This window comes from Netta rufina (assembly GCF_964035555.1).
Source record: "Netta rufina genome assembly, chromosome: 4".
NCBI classification, from domain to species: domain Eukaryota; kingdom Metazoa; phylum Chordata; class Aves; order Anseriformes; family Anatidae; genus Netta; species Netta rufina.
Window position 1 is genome coordinate 18,205,927 of NC_140127.1, and position 12,758 is coordinate 18,218,684.

The 12,758-nt window shown below is 42.1% G+C and overlaps 1 protein-coding gene across 1 annotated transcript in view; it reads left to right on the forward strand.

The window, feature by feature from the left end:
- The first annotated feature begins 11,248 nt into the window (after window positions 1-11,248).
- Window positions 11,249-12,758, forward strand: part of SLC7A2 (solute carrier family 7 member 2) — a 51,331-nt gene continuing 49,821 nt past the window's right edge. The window contains exon 1 of the mRNA XM_084286485.1: window positions 11,249-11,380. The gene's annotated coding sequence lies outside the window, so the exon portion shown is untranslated. The remainder of the gene's footprint in view (window positions 11,381-12,758) is intronic.

A 12,758-nucleotide genomic window follows, 5' to 3' on the forward strand; every position in this document is an offset into this window, starting at 1 on the left:
GTGTGCCTAGCAATACAGAAAGCCTTAAATTTCTGTTAGCTTTTTTATTCTATTCTATTTTTTAGCATTCTTGATTTTTTGGCAAATTTCTGCGTACTCTGGTGGTAGATTTTTTCCCACAAAACTGAAGAGTTATAAAAAGTGCAATGGGCAGGAGCTGTACCTGCTCTGATTTTCAAAGGCAGTTGGTTTTCCTTACTAATATCTCGAGGCAGTGACTGTGATTCAATAATGGTTTTTGTTTGTTTGTTTTCTCGAAAAAAAAAGGTGCCAACCTGCTTGTATTTCAAATAAACTGTGGTAACGAGATTTGTGGTGTGTTATAAAAAGGTGGAGCTCTGAATGGCAATTTGGTTCCCAGAGTTTTTGGCTGCTGAGCCAGGGAAATCAGAGCCTCACCTGAACAACGAGCTGCAACGTGAGCACAACCTCTATGAGAAATCAGGGAATCTGCACACAGGAGATGTTTTTCATGATTTCAAAGCAGGAAAAGCAACACTCTGTATTCATAGAGCAGAAACTTCTTACAGAAATGCGAAGCTAGTTAATCAGCTACTGTGAACTTAAAGGCTTGCTTACTGCAGATTTACACCCAGGGAGCTGGCTGCTGTCCAGGTGACAGAGGAGAAGAAAACTCTGCTCTAGTGATGTGAGCAAACAGCTGGCATTTGCCAAGGAAACTTTACCAGACTCTCAGATTCAAATATTTTCTGTTCTGATATTACGCCTTCTTTTCACTGACAAAGAATGGTCAAATGAAAATTTATACAGTCTTATTTTAGAAATTATAAGTAGTTTGGTATGTTTGTTAACCTCCAGTTGGAGTCAGTGTCTGCAATTTACATGTTCGGTACATTTCTGAACCTGGGAGAGTTCAGAACCTATTTTGAAGCCATTTGTCAGGAAGCCACTAGAAGAAAGATGGCCACAAAAATGTCTCCTCTGCCACTGAACCTCCTGGAGTCCCAGCACTGTGGAATGACAGCAGGAATGCAGAAGCATCACACTGATAGGGCCAAAGTTACTCATAAAACAAAATGTACAATCTGCAGCAGAATTGTTCTTTGCGCTTTGAGATAACCATGAAAAAATTCCTGTTTGGGGTTTTTTATTACATGTCTATCAATGCTACTCTCCTTCAAAATAGCACATTTTGGGAGAAGTTTCTGTAAAGATTAATAACCTTTTTTAGCATCTTGGCTTATTTCTTAAACACTACTAACAGTCACACAGCTCTGGGGGCATTTGGATGGGTACTCACCTTGTTTCTGCATTTCAGTCCCATTCACATTCACAGATCCCACTGGCTGAGGCAGATGCCCTCCTGTTTTCATTCTTCACTTTGTTCCCTTCTCTCTCCATTCCCTCTCACACATTTCCTGAGTGTAGGCTCTCTTTCTTATAATTAATTTCTGAGAGTGCTAGGCCCTGCAGGACAGGTGACTTTCCAGATTCGCCAGGGCCTGAGGTACACCTTTTCTCAAGAGCTCCAATCCCAGGTGGTTCAAGACTTACAATTCAACACATAAATGGTATTAAACAGTTAAAATAGATGAACACTATCTTACAGATTAGAAAATTGATCACCTCATTTCTTCATAGGTGGTGTCAGGACTCTGCAGATACAGCACATATCACTGCAGATTTCCTGCCTCTTCTTCCTCACCACAGCAGAACATTTTTTTTTGTCTCCAACAGCAATCCTCGCAGCACTCTCTCTTCCTGAATATAGTTACTTTTCAGACCCAAATGGACTGGAAGGCCTTCAGCACTGAGGTTAATAGGTCACGCTCTATATTAGTCCTGACAGTGAAAAGAGATGAATCAAATTACACTGCAAAGAATTGCTCTTAGACCAGTACAGCCCAGCAGTCACCTGCAAGGGTGCTAAGTTCTCAAACAGCTTTTAGAGCTGAGCTGCTAATCCAAATAGTTATAATGTTGTTACAGCTAGTTTAGTTCAGTTCTGTGTTGCGTGTCTTGCTTCTTGGGGTAGTACTAACAATCCTTTTTTTCCTGAACTCCTTCTATTGGGAAGTAAATCCAATCCATGTGTGCTCATGCTTATAAAAAGCATACATAAAAAAAAAAAAAAAAAAAAAAAAAAATGTGTGCTCAGGCCTAATGTTTCCCAGGCAATGTTACAAACATAGACTGTGCTTTCCAAAACTACTTTAGCAATTAAAAATATATTCACCCTTTCCAAAAGACAAAGGACTGAAGGGAATTTTCTGGTTCATCATGCTTAGCCCCCAGCTATTGTGAACTACTCTGTTATATGATCTTCACATATTCAGCTAGCTCCATTTTAAAACCAGTTCCTTTATTTCCCCCTTTCCATGTCACTCTTATGAATTAGATACTGACTCATCCGTCCCAGCCAAAACATATCCATGGGCCGCTTGTGCCAAAGAGTTCTTTTGCCAATCTAAACAGTTCCTCTCTCTTCCCAAAAGTTACCCTTTGAAATATACGCTGCAATCATATATACCATCAGCCTTCAATTTGCCAGGATAAAACTCTCTTTTGGAAGTGTTCATGCTACAGATTGCAGCGCGGTGTATGTACACCACAAGGCAACTTTTGATGAGGGCAACCTTCCTGTGACAGCTGGCAGCTCTGTGCAGCCTCTGACTACATTTCTCTTTGCTGTTTCCATGTATTTAGTATGCTTAGTGTATCACGTATCTTGCATCATCTTTTTAACAGATGCAAAAATCAGCCAAAGAATAAAAATGATGATGTAAATTTAGATATATAACACAAATATGCATATATTTTTTCATTTGTGTGCAAATGAAGTCCTCTAACCAATTAAAATGACTAAAATAACAATTTGATTACCATGTGAATGAAGATCCATATAGAATGTTGCAAATCAATGTGGATACTAGGACAAGCAAACTTAATCTAGAAGATTAGAAAATCAGTGTTGAGAAAGTTACCAACCTGAGCTTTTGTGATCACAGAGATAGGGAAGCTTTTTCATACCCATATTTAAAGCCAGGATTCAGTGCTTTCTCCCTGATAGAGTGTTTCTTCCTTCTGCATAAGTGGTTACAGTTGTGAGTCGGCTCTTGGGGACACATTCTGCCCCTGAGTTCTACAGAGGTCCCTACAAATGTGAAAGCACATCATTAAGGAATGTGCATCTGTTTGTACTACCGTAGATAGGAAATGTTCCAAATTAAGCCTTTCCCTCTGCTATTTGAATCACTGGACACATTACCTTTAACATTAGTACAGGCTGAGTGACAGAACAAATCTTGCAACATTACCAGAACCGTGTCCTCCAGCATTTAAGTGCACACAGCTCTGAACTGAAATGAGCTTTTTCTACTTCCAGTCACAGTTCACATCCAGCAAAATATTTTACTCAGACAAATGGGCTTATTTGGTTAAAACAAGCACTCCAAACTCTCCCTAGAGTGTCGGGTCTTGTATTTGTTCCTCAGGCCAGTACAATCTTAGGAGTTCACAGGAGATATCAGATTTAAGAGTAGGAGAAGATACAGCACCTCTGGTTTCTCAGCAGTCTCTCCTATTGATTAAAGGATTTAATCAGTTTTGATTAAAGATTTCCCATAGATTTTCCATAAAGAGTTTCCATATAGAGTTTCCATAAAGATTTTCCATAGAGTGACACTAGTTTCCCTCATCCTGAAGGACAGCAGTTACACACACATGGGTATTTGAAGGGGGAAAAATTACAAGTATGGATGCCATGAGAAAAATAAAGTCTTCCATCATTTGCTGCTCAGTTAAGCTTACCACATTATAGATATCAAAAGAAGAAAAGAATAATAGTGTATGAATCATATTTATTTGAGGAAATGAATAGCAGTGTGAAGAAAGGTGGTGCACACAAATCCATCATGTGAACAATACCTTAGATTTATTACCAGGTTCCCTCTGATGGGCTCAAAGAATTTTGCAGGATGATCAATGATCATGTCATCTCTTGCTGATAAATAGCAACCACAGGAGTGGAACAATTCGACCACTTTGCTGGTGCATGCTATTACATTAATCAGCTGAAGAAGTGAACAAGAAGGTAAAATGCAAAATCCGGTGGCAGTTATAGGAGGTTACCTGTTTTTTTCTGAGGAAAAAATACAAAGAGAAATTATGTGCGATATCCAAAACATGTTTCATTCTTCCTTCCCACTTAAAAATTTAGCTTTGTCTCATCAGAAAGTAGCTGCAAACATGTTCTTTTCAACAGCTTCAGTGCATGTATATGTATAATGTGTACTTGCATATAACATATACACACACAAACACAGATGAACGAAGACATACACAAAGTACCTAATCACACAATTTGTGGCATCTCTGTAGTCAATTACAAGCCCCAACTGTAAACATTCATTTCCCCGGGGAATATTTCAGTAATTAATGAATGCTGTTGTTGTGCAGAGATGGAGCAGAGTGTGCTAACATGATGGTTTCCCCAGTGGTATAACTGGGACTGAATGATTCAGACAACTTCCTTCCCACCACGCTAGGCAGAGCTGAACTTAAAAATGTGTCAGTATATATTTATACTCTCTCTTTTCCAAGGGCAGAAGGGCTGTTTAAGTCTTCCACATCTGGCTGCTCTCTCCCACCCTTTTCCTGTGGGAAGTTCTTCTCTCACATCTTCGGCCACAGAGAAGGGGAAGACTAGTTGTGTGGGGGGACTACACAGCAACCCAAAGGTCAGTGGAATCTTCCTGGGAAAGCTGATTAAATGTAGTGCTTTGCTCTGAAAAATGATTTTGTAAAAATTTCAGTCAGTTCTCTGAGTGATAGAGACATGCTGGATCACAGGAGCTAATTTAGGAAAGCTGGAGGGTCTTTCTGGTAGGTAGGAGCTGTAGGATGCAGTGTGAAACTGTGCAGAACTGCAACTAATACCTTTGCTAAACGTCAATGTAGGAGACTGTTAATTAAAGAAGAGCACGGCCATTGATGTAGAATTGCCTTTGGCATTGAAATGAACAAGCTGACTGAAACGTGTGGAGCAGCTCACATTTCTCACAATGTGACCACACCACACAGTTGCCACTTAGTGCCAAAGAGACTGACCAGACTTTCAAAGATCAAGTTTGTATGTCAGGAAAAAACTAACAGCAGTGACACAAAGCTCGATGTGAATAGTTACCAGAACCCAGAATCAAAAACTTGTTTGTTAAAAGATAACCCGAGTATCTTTACATAAAGGTTTATTCTCAAGTATGAACTCTTTGTTCAGACATCCTGGAAGCTGAATGAGACAGCATCTGTATCTGGTTATTGGAGCTGTCTTTGCAAATCAAAGGCAGGATACTTTCTCCCAGCCTACACTGAAAATTTGGACTCTTCAAGACAGTTTAGTATCTGAGGCCCTTAAGTCATACTGTTCATACTGATGACTAAACTTGCAGAATTGATGCTGACAATGGCATCCTATAGCATCACTTCTGCAGTGCCCCATTTAATGAGGAGTTCCAGTTTAAGCTTTAGCATTTCACTTCTGCTGGAGAGTGTTACACTGTTCGCTTTTGGCTGGTCTCCTACCAGACAGACCTCCAGTGGCAGATGATCTTGTGCAGAACTCCATTGACTAATCCATACAATGCATACATGCATCAGTAATGCATGTGGTTTCTGAACTCAAGAAGCCCCTCTACACAGACTGCAAAACTTACACCTGTTTCATGTCTTAGAAAGACTCAAAAACCAAAATCACAACCATCCTAATTTAAGGGATTACCTCCTCCACTTCTAGCAAACAAATTAAAGTGTCACTTTGATGCACAGCTCATGTGGAAAAGTAGAAGAGATGAAAAGAAGCCAACCCTCACAATCCCATAAAGCACATTTCATTCTTTAAATGTGCCAAAACTCACGTTGTCTGGTTCGGCTTCAGCAAGACACCTAATGTATCTTAGTGAGGCAACTCGTGATTCATTATGGCTAATCAAAACTTAAGTACTTAGGCAAATTCTGGCTCCAAAAGAGAATAAGTTGGGCCTGTGAACAGTAGTTGTGTACAGCAGACTGTAAAGCAGTGGTTAATATGTAAGCAACCTGCAGATAACTGTAAAAGAAAAAAAAAAAAAAAGTATATTTTCTTTGCTGATGAGGCTGGGCAAGTTTCTTGGCATGTGCACCTTCTACTTTTTAAAGTTTCATTGACATGGCCCCAGTTGCTCAACAGCTGAGACTTGCCATAGGTTGCTCGAGATACTTGCTGGTTACCTCAACATTGTTCGCTGGAAAACAGAAGATGATTGCAGCTTTCCTGCCACTCCCCCCTACACACCCCTTGGTACACCCCCTTGAAGTCTCAAATGGCAGGCCTGCTTTATGCAGCTGAAGATCAAGTCCTGCCAGAACTTTTTTTCTTACTGTTATGGAAAAGTAATAATTCATTTCTGACTCTACATAGCCAAGATCTCTAAAGAAAATAAACACCCAAACTGATGGAAAGAATAAAATTTGTCACCCAGTGCTCATGGAAATATCCTTCTAAATCTTTATACATATTTTTTTTCCTGCAAATGGGTAATTGGTTATTTACAGATATATACTAATTTTCTGTGATTTATCTAAATTCCTTGGTTTCCTTGTTGTTGTTCAGCCTAATATAATATAATGTTTTACATTTATTAACACAGATTAGAAATACTTCTTGCCTTTTTTTTTTTTCCTTTGCAAACTTTTTTTCCTCCATGTTTGTGTTTGAAAAGGTTAAAGGACAATCTGTCCTGCACAATAAGAGCCCTTATTTGTCTAGTGACTAAATGTATTCCAGTCAGCCAAATCGTGAAACTTCTGTTCTGCCAAATAATTCTGTCATGACCTGATGGGTATTAACCTGCTTGCGAGGGAAAATGCCTTCATTTTTATGATATTTGCATTCCTCACAAAATCACTGACTCTGAACGACATTGCTGTGAGCTAGGTGGAGAAGGGGGCTGTAGCCAACTCCCCTCCAGTCACCAGCCAGCACAGCTCCCAGTGACATTAAAAGCTCCACTAGGTACCTTTCTACAGAGAAAATTTCTCTGAAAACATTATTAATAGAATTAATAGAATTAAGGCACCAGTGACCAAGGCTAAGTACACATAATGAAGCTTATTGTATAAGCAGTGATACCTTTGGTGGGAATACTGGATTGGTTGGAGAAATCTACTATTTCTCTCTCTTTACTCTCTTTGCCCCGTCACCTCTCTGCATTTTTGAGCATTTTTGTATGATGTGCCTAAAAGTGTGGGCTGATATCTGGAGTTCTGCTATGCAAATAAGTTACAATCAGTGTTGTGAACCCTACCTAAGAGCTTGTCAGACTCAAAAAGTCAGGATAGTTGTTTAAAACTCATTAGTTTTTTCAATGTTAAATTTTACATTAACATTACCTATTTTCAGAGCTTCGTTTTCTAAGCCTCACCTGGATCACTATCATGTACATGGGTGACCACCCTGTTCATCCTCATTGACTGCCTATTAGTTTTCCATACTTCTATCTAGTTATTTGATTTGGTGAAAAACATCTAATAACAGTGGCCTGACCCACTAACCAAGTCTAACTTATTCCATCATGCCAAAGTATTATAGCATCTGACTTCTGATACACGATGTAGTACTGCCACACTTACTACACCTTTCACATTTACAAATCCAGTTACTCTAAGAGTTACTCTTCAATAGCATTCAGAAGGTTTTATGCATCATGCAAACAATTTATTGTTAAGGGTTAAGACCCATAGTCAAAGCTGTTGTCTTGCAGACATGGCAAGGGCAGGAGCAAGAAATACCTTTCTTGTTGCAAATTTTTTGGTTGAATGTTTCCCACTAGTAACATGGTTTCCCTGAAAAATTGATGAGCATCATGAAAAAAATCTTTGCTGCACTGCTCATGTTAATGATGACAGGCTGATGCCATTCCACACTTACCTGAGATATCTAGAAAAGGGAAGAAGAGAGATTCTGCTGAGAAGCATAGTAAAAGTAGTCCAACTACATAGAAGCACAGCACCACTGTTTAAGAGAATGGTCCACAATCTATTTTTCCTCAGATAAATCAATCATTCTGAGTCGTGAATTTACTTTTATAGTGTTAAGTCATTAAACAGTCACTCCCCAGATATGCTTCTGCTCTTTTTCTTTCATCAGATTGATCCTCTGCATGATTAGGCAGTATCAGAGTTACAGATACTTGTCTCAGATTGACAGTTCTAAATGAGTTCTCCTGTAGCAGTGGAAAGGTAAAGCACAGACAAGTTTAAAACAGAATTTGATCTACTTTTGAAAGAAGCCATATGATATCCCAGTCTTTGCAAGGACAGCAAAGGTATTTCCATGCTGCAGTCCAGGCAGTATCTGACAGTGTAGCGATGGCAGCAGTGATAGAACTCATTGACCTGGATTAATTCTTGTCTGTCTACCTGCAGTCATAGAGGTATGGGGCTTGTTGCTGACTCCAAACATGCCAGGAATCTTTAGTAAATAAACAGAAAATTCTTGGGTGTGTTTGTAGTCAGTACTGATCTCCCTGGCTGTACTAGTTTCTGGTCTAGCCTGTTTAAAGCTAGATTGTGAGGATGTTTGTGAGGTGCAGTTGTGCATTTGATTCTAGGATATACACATTCCCAGCGAGGCTGTGAAAGCAGAAAACCAGATTTACTGCTCTTTGCTTTAATTACAGGATACATTAATACGCAATAAACATTTGAATCAGGACTGATATGACATTTACATATGGCCAGCCATAAATTGAAGGCTGTCACTCTGACAGGGAGCTGTTCCAATGGCAGGCAATTTGCTCTGTCTGCGCAGTCACTGGGAAAGGACTTTCCTCTGAAGGAAAGCTGTGGCTGTGGAGGACTACCAGACCTCCCAGAAACATGCATGCTGAGTTTCATGACACTCTGCTGCTTTTCATAAAAGCAGTTATGGTTTTGTCAACATTTCAAAGCTATCACAGAGAGAGAGAGCAGAGAAAGCCACTTCAGTTTTTAACAGAGCAATGCAGTATAAGCAGGACTGAGATAGGATCTGGCTATTCCTTTTGTTTTAGGTCATGGCATTTCAAAAACCCACTTACATTGGATGTAAATATTTAAGTTCACACTTTAAAGGCAGTTTTGACAGTGGAAGGCACACATGACTGCTTCAGGTGGAATCTTCACACAGGAAAAGTCCTTTGATCTAATAGCTGAAACTTAACCTGTTAATTACTTAACTGCAAGGATTATGGTTATTTATCATGAAAAGAACTACATTTACTACTCCTTGCCCAAAGGGCAAATGGTATTTAGACCTAAGAATGAAACAAAAGGGAATAATCTGCAATCTGAAATCTGCAAGTCATCTTACAAAAACAAACAAACAAACCCAAAATATCTAGGCATGCTGAAACTGGTCCAGGCCTTTGCGGATGCTTTAAGGATGCTTTGCCTGCATCCTTAGCATTAGCCTCTTCAGGGCCTCTTATGGATGTGGAGTGGGCAGAAGGGCTGGTATAAAATCTGTTTGGAAGTAAGCTTGCTTATTTTTTGGTGAAACGCATGCAACCTTTTACTGAGGATAGCTGATGATGTTGTGCTATTGTTGGTCTTTTTCATATATTTTCTGAAACAAATCTTAAGGACTGTTCATAGAAATTTACAGAGGAGTTTAGCCCAGCTGTGAAATGCTGGTTATGTGTGATCCACTAATAGCACTAGGTCTGATTATATAAATATATCATATTTACCATGTTTATGCAGTATTTATATAGTATCAAGTACTATATAAATGATACATTTTTTTTTTTTTAAAGTTAGATCTATGCAGAAGGTTTAGGTTTAAAGATGTCACACAAAACCACAAAGAAAATTAAGACTTTTATTCACAAGTCACTAGTTCTGTTGTCCACAGAATCACTGTTTTCTTAAAAACTACAGTAGGGTTATGCATGTGTGTGTGTATAATGTATGCATGCACATATGCACACACACCACATATATGGTGACAGAACATCACAGAAGAGAGACGAGCAGATCCACAGCCAAAATTTAAAAAAAATATTCCCAACAATTTGATGTGCAACAATTTGACTATAGTATTGAAAATGAAAGGTCTTATATAAGTAGAATATATTCAGGGAGAGAGATTGTGATTGTAAGATTTATTCTGGTGATTCCTAATGTTAGTTATTCATAGCATTAGCTATTCTTAGCCTAAGGCTATTCTTAGCCCTAAAATGAGTTTTTTTGGGATATTTGGCCCAGGGGAACAATCTGAATTATTTAAGCTGAAGCAGAGGGAGACACAAAAACTCCCCAACCTGTGGACAGATGGAGCTGCCACATCCCAGGCATCTCCAACAAAAATGACAAGGCTTATAGGAAGAAGCAGGGTTTTATGAAGCCAATTGATAACACCAGAATGAAAAGAAGCATTGTTCATGTGTCAGGCCTGTTCTGTGTCCCATCCTGTGGTGCTTTTTGCAGCTCTCAGACAAATTTTTACAGTGGTGCATCTGAAAAGCAACATCCGAAGTGCGATATATGCAGAGAGCTGAAGTGGCTCTTTCCCCTCCATTCCCACTGCTCCCTGGAGCTTGGCCACAAAATCCCATGTGGAGCTGCACAGGTCATGCTCTCCTACCATGCATGCCTCAGAGCCGGCCTGGGATACACATCCAGCAAGTCGTGAGGGCTGCTAGGCTCAAGTCATGAGGGCTGCTAGGCTCAAACTATGAAGGCTGCTAGGCTCAAGTCGTGAGGGCTGCTAGATTCTTCAGCGTTTTGCAGAGAGGACTTTCCTCTCGCTGCCTAACCAAGGGCTGGGGAGGCATCCCCTGACACTCTCCTCCCTTTAAAACCACGTGGAAAAAAAATATTGTTTCTGGCGATGGATCATTAGCCCCTGCAGCCGTCTTTCGGCGTGCTGCTAACAGTCCAAAGCATTTAAGGCGAGAGATTGGGGCAGAAAACGCTGACAAGTGGCAGCATGGCATGGAAAGGGGCTGCGGGCGGCGTGTAAGGGTGGCTGCGAGGTGCCAGCACCCAGTGAGGGCACCGGGGGGTTCGTAGCGCCCTGAGGCGAGCGCCTCCCCGCCTCACAGCCCGGAGAGAAAAAAAGGAAAAGCCCCTCGGGGGACCCCGGCCTCCCTGAGGCGCCATGGCGCCGCTCGGGGAAGGGGGGGGACACCCACGCCACAGCCTGCCGAGGGGGAGAGGAGGAGGGAAGGGCGGGAAGGGGGTCGGCGGGGCGGGGAGGGGTGAGGCGGCCCCGCACGTGTGGGAAGGCCGGGCATGGCTGGGGGCTCTCGGCCGGGAGGAGCGAGCCGGCTCTCACCGCTGAGGGAGCCTCGCCGCTGAGCCCGCACCTCCAGCGCAGCCCTGCCCGCCGCCGCCCGGCCCCGTAAGTGGCGCCCTTCGCCCCGCTCGGGGCCGGGACCTGGGGACGAAGGGGGGACCCCCGGGAGGCTCCAGTGGGCGGTGTTGGGGAGCACAGGGTTGGGGAAGGCGGCCTCGCTGCTCGCCCGGGGGCTTTCAGCGAGCCCAAAGCCGCAGCTGCAGCGAGCTGGGTTCCTCAGGGTTGTTTTAAGGAGCCGGGGAAAACGTGCTGTGTGGGGGGCGTGAGGTGGGCGCAGGACTCTGCTGTGGAGCAAGGAAGGTTCTCTGCCTAATGCTGGCTGTGCGTGTTTAAATATAGCAATGCGCTTGAAGTCGGGTGGGCAGCGCGGCTCGCAGCTGGAGAAAGCCCGTCTCGTGAAGCGGTCCTGAAACTGCGCCGTGTCTGGAGCAGCAGCTCCAAATCCCCGATTTTAAGCAACTGGTTAGCCCTTGGCACTCACGGTGCGGTTTGGGTGGTTGAGTGCTGCGGGTCTGAGGCGAGCCTCCCCTCAGGGGGAACCCCATTAAGTGAACAAAATGAGGGCGTGCGGGGTTTTGAGGGGCGCTGCAGCTTCTGCTGCCACCGAACACATCATTCCACCGAAAGCAACCCAGCCGTGGAAGAGAGAGGAGTTTCCTAAAGCTTGGCCCAAGGCTGTGAAATTCCTTTCGGGACCAAAGGGCTGTACCGTGCTCTGTTTTAAGTGTATTAATACCTGACCTGTATTTATTTTAAAAGCTTTCAAACACATTTCTCTTTGTATTCTTCCTTATTAAAACCAAAACAAATGCGTTGGGAGGTATTCAGATGTTTCAGAAAGGAGGAATGTTACACAAGGGACCGTGGCATTATAGAACCTGTTTATATTGAAACCAGCTGATGATCGTTTGATTATCCTAGAAAGACAAAATAAAACAAATTCTCTGAATCTTCATGCAGACACTGTGCAGGTTCAGTACACAGTAGGTCTTGGATCAGAATTTGGATTACATAGTGTGGAAAACGTGTTGAGTTCTGGTTTGTGTCACCTAATGGCATTAAAACATTAAGATTGATAGTAAAATAGGCGTAAGGCCTGTGCAGAAACTAAACTTGCTTTCATTGACACCTGTGCTGCCAGATGCAAAGAGATACGGTGCCTGCTCTGCCCCTGTGAGCAGATGTCCTTTGCTGCAGGTGGTTCCACTTGACTCTACCCCTGTCCACACATGATTCTTCTGATCCCCGCTGGGCTCTAATATAAACTGGGAAATGATTAAAACAACCCCACAGAGACATGCTACTACAAGCTGTGCTGAAGATTATCTATGGGTGGAATAATCTTCAGTCTAACTGATGTTATTATTAGAATACAACTTGTAATTCTTCACACCTGGATGAAGACTGGGCACCTTGTGAAGTC